The following is a 7,477-nucleotide window of genomic DNA, read 5'->3' as shown; positions in this document are numbered from 1 at the left end:
AGGTGGTTTGGCCATGTTGAGAGAATGGAAAATGGTTGTCTGCTAAAGAAGGTGATGAATGCAAGAGTTGATGGGAGAAGTACTAGAGGAAGGCCAAGGTTTGGGTGGATGGATGATGTTAAGAAAGCTCTGGGTGATAGGAGGATAGTTGTGAAAGAGGCAAGAGAGCGTGCTAGAAATAGGAATGAATGGCGAGCGATTGTGGCGCAGTTCCAGTAGGCCCTGCTGCTTCCTCCGGTGCCTTAGATGACCGCGGAGGTAGCAGCAGTAGGGGAGTCAGCATTATGAAGCTTCATCTGTGGTGGAAATGTGGGAGGTTGGGCTCTGGCACCCTAGCAGTACCAGCTGAACTCGGTTGAGTCCCTGATTAGGCTGAAGGAACATAGAGAGTAGAGGTCCCCTTTTTGTTTTGTTTCATTGTTGGTGTCAGCTACCCCCCAAAATTGGGGGAAGTGCCTTGGTATATGGATGGATGTATATATACATACACATACATGTATATAATATATATATATATATATATATATATGTGTATATATATATGTATATAAATATATATATGTATATATATATATATATATATAATCAGGTTTAGTGTAAAATACAAATTTCAGCTTAATATAATCCTCGATATTTAATTAAATGTTTCCATATGCACAAATTGTCCCTATAGATTAAATAGAACCGATTTAGACGAAGTAACTCTTAAGATGACAACGATCAGAAAAATAGATAAGCATCAATCACACGGAACCTACGTACGAAGTTACACAGAAATTACTTAATTTTTTATGCTAATAAAAACGGTAATCTGTAACGAAGACATCAGTATACTTACAAAAGAGATCTTCGAATTCTTAGCAAGTCCATGAAATCGGACTTCTATTGCTTCAGGAACTCTCGTAATCCGGGAGACTGCTCCTAGAGGCCATTCAAGGAACAATAGTTGTGCCGTCTGGGTGAGTTCTCTGATTGGACGAAGCCTCCCGGCGATACGACGCTCAAAACTTCTGTGAAATTATATCATCAGATGCATACAGACTATCAATTTATACTCCCGGCGGCTTTTGTAACATCGGTATAAGATTTACATACTAATTTTAGTGTTTGTTAAGTATACAGACACAGACACACAGACACACACACACACACATATATATATATGCATATATATGTATATATATATATACACATACATATATATATATATATATATGCATATATATGTATATATATACATACATGCATATATATATGTATATTATATAAATATATATATATATATATATATATATGTATATGTATATATATACATACGTATATATATACAAATATATTATATTATATGTATATATATACACACACACACACACACACATATATATATATATATATATATATCACAAGCACACGTGATTTCAATCAGTGTAAATATCACCCACGAACGGCATTTAATACCGAATTCTATCTTGGGAATATATATCCACTTGGAATTCATTTTATGGTAACAGCTTCTGGCCGGGTGGAGATTCGAACCCCCACCTGTGCGGCTGGAAACCATACCTACAGTGACTCTATCTCTCTTGATAGCTCACTCGGTAGAGTCACTGTAGGCATGGTTTCCAGCCGCACAGGTGGGGGTTCGAATCTCCACCCGGCCGGAAGCTGTTACCATAAAATGAATTCCAAGTGGATATATATTCCCAAGATAAAATTCGGTATTAAATGCCGTTCGTGGGTGATATTTACACACACACACACACACACACACATATATATATATATATATGTATATATATATATATATATATACACATACGTATATATATACAAATATATATTATATGTATATATATATACACATATATTATATATATATATATATATATACTGTATATATATATATATATATATGTATGTATATATATATATATATATATACACATACGTATGTATATACAAATATATATTATATGTATATATATACACATATTATATATATATATATATATATGTATATATATATATATATATATATAAAATCTGAGGAATACATTATGAAAGCATCAAGGTTTATGAATCTAGTTTGTATTTTTATGTAAAAACCTCTTTTTTTTCGTAGAAATTGATTTTTAGTTCATGTAATATTTAGTTTAAAGAAGAGCCATATTAAGTAATTATTGTACTGTCAGGAAACATTAGCATACACTTAAAAAAACCCGGCCATTTTAATCGGAAATTCTCCGTAAAAAATACTGTTCTCACCCGTATTTCGGTAAAATACAGGCGACCGAAATTTTAACTTACTTAGTTATTATTTTTTACCGGTTATTGACCGTAATATAACTTCTTTTCGTCAATATATCCGTTTTTAATACGTTAATAATCCTGGAATAAATGTCGCCATGAATTTACCGTTTTTAATGCAAATTTCTAACTGTATAGTAAGACAATTTTGCATAATCTTCAGTAAAGATAATAAATTAATGTTATGTAAGCGTTGCTGTGAGGATTCCTAGCCATTGTCCTTCACTCCGGCCTGCTTCTAGAAATTTGTCACTCATTTTTTTTTCCATTTTTATTTAGACTTTATTACTGTCTGGAATCATTGATCAGCAAATCATGCGAATGGTGTATTATATTTAAAAAAGAAGTTCATTGCTTTGATTAACTTGGTGTCACCTACTGTATTTCAAGAATATATTTTAGTATGATGAATATGTTCAGTGATGCATAATATTGTTTTTTAGACACTTGTGTATTTGGATTTCTTATGACATTTATATTATTATTATTATTATTATTATTATTATTATTATTATTATTATTAAGCTACAACCCTAGTTGGAAGAGCAGAATGCTTTAAACCCAGGGGGTCCAACAGGGAAAATAGCCCTGTGAGGAAAGGAAACAAGAAAAAAATAAAATACTTCAAGAACTGATATGGAAATAAATTTCTCCTTTATAAATAAAAACTATAACAATTTAACAAAACAAGATGAAGAGAAATCTGATAGAATATTGTGCCCGAGTGTACCCTCAAGCAAGAGAACTCTAACCTAAGGTAGGGGAAGACCATGGTACAGAGGCTATGGCACTACCCAAGACTAGAGAACAATGGTTTGATTTTGTAGTGTTCTTCTGATAGAAGAGCTGCTTACGATAGCTAAAAAGTATCTTCTACCTTTACCAAGAGGAAAGTGGCCACTGAGCAATTGCAGTGCAGTAACTCTTTGGGTGAAGTAGAATTGTTTGGTAATCTCAGTTTTTTTAGGTGTATGAGGACAGAGGAAAATCTATAAAGAATAGGCTAGACTATTCGGCTTGTATGTGTGTGTGTAGGCAAAGGGAAAATGAACCGTAACCAGAGAGAAGGATCCAATGTGGTACTGTCTGGCCAACCTGCTACCTAAAGTAAAAAAAAAGTATTTTTTTCTCAGTTTTTTACTGTCATTAACTTTTATTTATTTACCTCTGTCTTGGGTCAACATGATTGTCTATGTGTAGTTGGATACAGGATTCGTGGAACATCTCTCTCTGAGGAAGTATACCCTGTCACAGCCTACCTGCGCGTCGAGTTCCTACGTTTAGCCCCACCCACCACCCCTATCATCTCTCCCTACAGGATCTGTTTGGTTATATACCCTCGGGCGAGGTGTGCCAGGAATTTGTGTGTCCAACTGTATGTCCTTAAAGAATACCTTCAGGAACAACCAAAAATACGCCTTGATGTGATTATGAATATCCTTGTTATTATGACGTTAGAATAATCTTCATCTCTCTCTCTCTCTCTCTCTCTCTCTCTCTCTCGCACTGGCACAAGGAAAAGTTCGTTCTTTTTCTAGGCATATTAATATGTCCAACTGGTCTTTTTGCCATCGTTTTTCAAGTAACTGAATATAACCGAAGACCATGTAGTGGCCTGTTGATTACTTTTTCTGTAAAATGTTACCGTACGCAGATTATGTTGTCATAAAAAAAAAATTCTCTACATGTGTCCATAGAGATTAGTTTCCAAAAATAAAACTCTCTCTCTCTCTCTCTCTCTCTCTCTCTCTCTCTCTCACTTTTTTAATTTGATGTAAAGACCTTAGCTCAATCAATTTTTTTTCCTTGTTCCCTTTCCTCTCTGGTCTATGTTCCCTGTTGGGGCCCGTGGCCTTATGGCATCCTGCTCTTCCAACTAGGGTTATAGCTTAGCAAGTATTAATAATAATAATAATAATAATAATAATAATAATAATAATAATAATAATAATAATAATAATAATAATTATTATTATTATTATTATTATTATTATTATTATGCTGTTACAGTGCTTATGATATTTTATATTAATTGTTCGTTTATTTCATTATTTCCTTTCCGCACTGGGCTTTTTTTCCTGGTTGGAGCCCTTGGGCTTACAGCATCCTGCTTTTTCATCTAGGGCTGTAGGTTAGCTATTGATGATGATGATGATAATAATAATAATAATAATAATAATAATGATGATGATGATGATGATAATAATAAAATAATAATAATAATGATAATAATACTAATAATAATGATTAATAATAATAATAATAATAATAATAATAATAATGATGATGATGATGATGATGATGATGATAATAATAATAATAATAATAATAATAATGATGATGATGATAATAAATAGGAGGTTGATTAATCTCCTGCGTCTTTGAATTTCTCTAGGACGTCTGCACTTTGGTTCTTGATTTCCATAATTACAACAGAAATTATAATTTTTTTTATTTAGATATTCTGAATCATAATTTTTTTTTAACATTAAAATTTGATTATTAAATTGCTGAATCACCCAATTAATTTTCTACTTTACTTCTCAGAATACCAAATCCTATCCATTATTTTTTCATATAGATTTTTTTAGAATATTGGGATGTTTTCTTAAAAATGAAGGATATCCTTGTAAGCATAAGGTAATTCTCTGAAGCAAAAGGTAGAAGTATAAGCAAATCTTTCTTTCCATATTCATAATGATTACCTTTTACTTGCGAGGATATCCTCCAAGCAGAAGTAATAGGTTGACTCGTGTTTCGGGAGCGCTTAGTTACATGTTGGAACTTGTAAAATTTCATTTGTGCTGTCAAGATAAGAAAGAGTTTAGTATTTATAATACGTATTTGATGCCCTGTTTTTACTTGTATTTAATTAAGTTTACGCATCAGAAAGAACTCAGAAGCCGCTGCGCCTTCCCCAAAGCCTCGCTGGCAACATCTATCCCCCACCCCTTGCATTAGAAGTTCTTTGACCTCTTTTTAGCTCCCCCACCCCTTGCATTAGAAGTTCTTTGACCTCTTTTTAGCTTCCCCACCCCTTGCATTAGAAGTTCTTTGAAATCTTTTTAGCTCCCCCACCCCTTGCATTAGAAGTACTTTGACCTCTTTTTAGCTCCCACATCCCTTGCATTAAAAGTTCTTTGACCTCTTTTTAGCTCCCACACCCCTTGCATTAGAAGTTCTTTGACCTCTTTTTAGCTCCCCCACCCCTTGCATTAGAAGTTCTTTGACCTCTTTTTAGCTTCCCCACCCCTTGCATTAGAAGTTCTTTGAAATCTTTTTAGCTCCCCCACCCCTTGCATTAGAAGTACTTTGACCTCTTTTTAGCTCCCACATCCCTTGCATTAAAAGTTCTTTGACCTCTTTTTAGCTCCCACACCCCTTGCATTAGAAGTTCTTTGACCTCTTTTTAGCTCCCACACCCCTTGCATTAGAAGTTCTTTGACCTCTTTTTAGCTCCCAAACCCCTTGCATTAGAAGTTCTTTGACCTCTTTTTAGCTCCCACATCCCTTGCATTAAAAGTTCTTTGACCTCTTTTTAGCTTCCACACCCCTTGCATTAGAAGTTCTTTGACCTCTTTTTAGCTCCCCCACCCCTTGCATTGGAAGTTCTTTAACCTCTTTTTAGCTCCCCCACCCCTTGCATTAGAGGTTCTTTGACATCTTTTTAGCTCCCACACCCCTTGCATTAGAATTTCTTTGACCTCTTTTTAGCTCCCACACCCCTTGCATTAGAAGTTCTTTTACCTCTTTTTAGATCCCACACCCCTTGCATTAGAAGTTCTTTGACCTCTTTTTAGCTCCCACACTACTTGCATTAGAAGTTCTTTGACCTCTTTTTAGCTCCCCCACCCCTTGCATTAGAAGTTCTTTGACCTCTTTTTAGCTCCCACAACCCTTGCATTAGAAGTTCTTTGACCTCTTTTTAGCTTCCACACCCCTTGCATTAGAAGTTCTTTGACCTCTTTTTAGCTCCCACACCCCTTGCATTAGAAGTTCTTTTCTTTGACCTCTTTTTAGCTCCCCCACCCCTTGCATTCGAAGTTCTTTTACCTCTTTTTAGCTCCCACACCCCTTATATTAAAAGTTCTTTGACCCCTTTTTAGCTCCCACACCCCTTGCATCAGAAGTTCTTTGACCTCTTATTAGCTCCCACACCCCTTGCATTAGAAGTTCTTTAACCTTTTTTTAGCTCCCACACCCCTTGCATTAGAAGTTCTTTGACCTCTTTTTAGCTTCCCCACCCCTTGCATTAGAAGTTCTTTTACCTCTTTTTAGCTCCCACACCCCTTGCATTAGAAGTTCTTTGACCTCTTTTTAGCTTCCCCACCCCTTGCATTAGAAGTTCTTTAACCTCTTTTTAGCTCCCACACCCCTTGCATTAAAAGTTTTTTTTTACCTCTTTTTAGCTCCCACACCCTTTGCATTAGAAGTTCTTTGACCTCTTTTTAGCTCCCACACCCCTTGCATTAGAAGTTCTTTAACCTCTTTTTAGCTCCCACACCCCTTGCATTAGAAGTTCTTTGACCTCTTTTTAGCTCCCACACCACTTGCATTAGAAGTTCTTTGACCTCTTTTTAGCTCCCCCACCCCTTGCATTAGAAGTTCTTTGACCTCTTTTTTAGCTCCCCCACCCCTTGCATTAGAAGTTCTTTGACCTCTTTTTAGCTCCCACACCCCTTGCATTAGAAGTTCTTTGACTTCTTTTTAGCTCCCACACCTCTAGCATTAGAAGTTCTTTGACCTCTTTTTAACTCCCACACCTCTAGCATTAGAAGTTCTTTGACCTCTTTTTAGCTCCCACACCTCTAGCATTAGAAGTTCTTTGACCTCTTTTTAGCTCACACCCCTTGCATTAGAAGTTCTTTGACCTCTTTTCAGCTCCCACACCACTTGCATTAGAAGTTCTTTGACCTCTTTTTAGCGCCCCCACCCCTTGCATTAGATGTTCTTTGACCTCTTTTTAGCTCCCACACCCCTTGCATTAGAAGTTCTTTGACCTCTTTTTAGCTCCCACACCCCTTGCATTAGAAGTTCTTTGGCCTTGTAGCTCCCACACCCCTTGCATTAGAAGTTCTTTGACCTCTTTTTAGCTCCCCCACCCCTTGCATTAGAGGTTCTTTGACCTCTTTTTAGCTTCCCCACTCCTTGCATTAGAAGTTCTTTGACC

Source organism: Palaemon carinicauda, chromosome 18 (assembly GCF_036898095.1).
Source record: "Palaemon carinicauda isolate YSFRI2023 chromosome 18, ASM3689809v2, whole genome shotgun sequence".
Taxonomy (NCBI): domain Eukaryota; kingdom Metazoa; phylum Arthropoda; class Malacostraca; order Decapoda; family Palaemonidae; genus Palaemon; species Palaemon carinicauda.
This window is presented reverse-complemented; position numbering follows the sequence as displayed.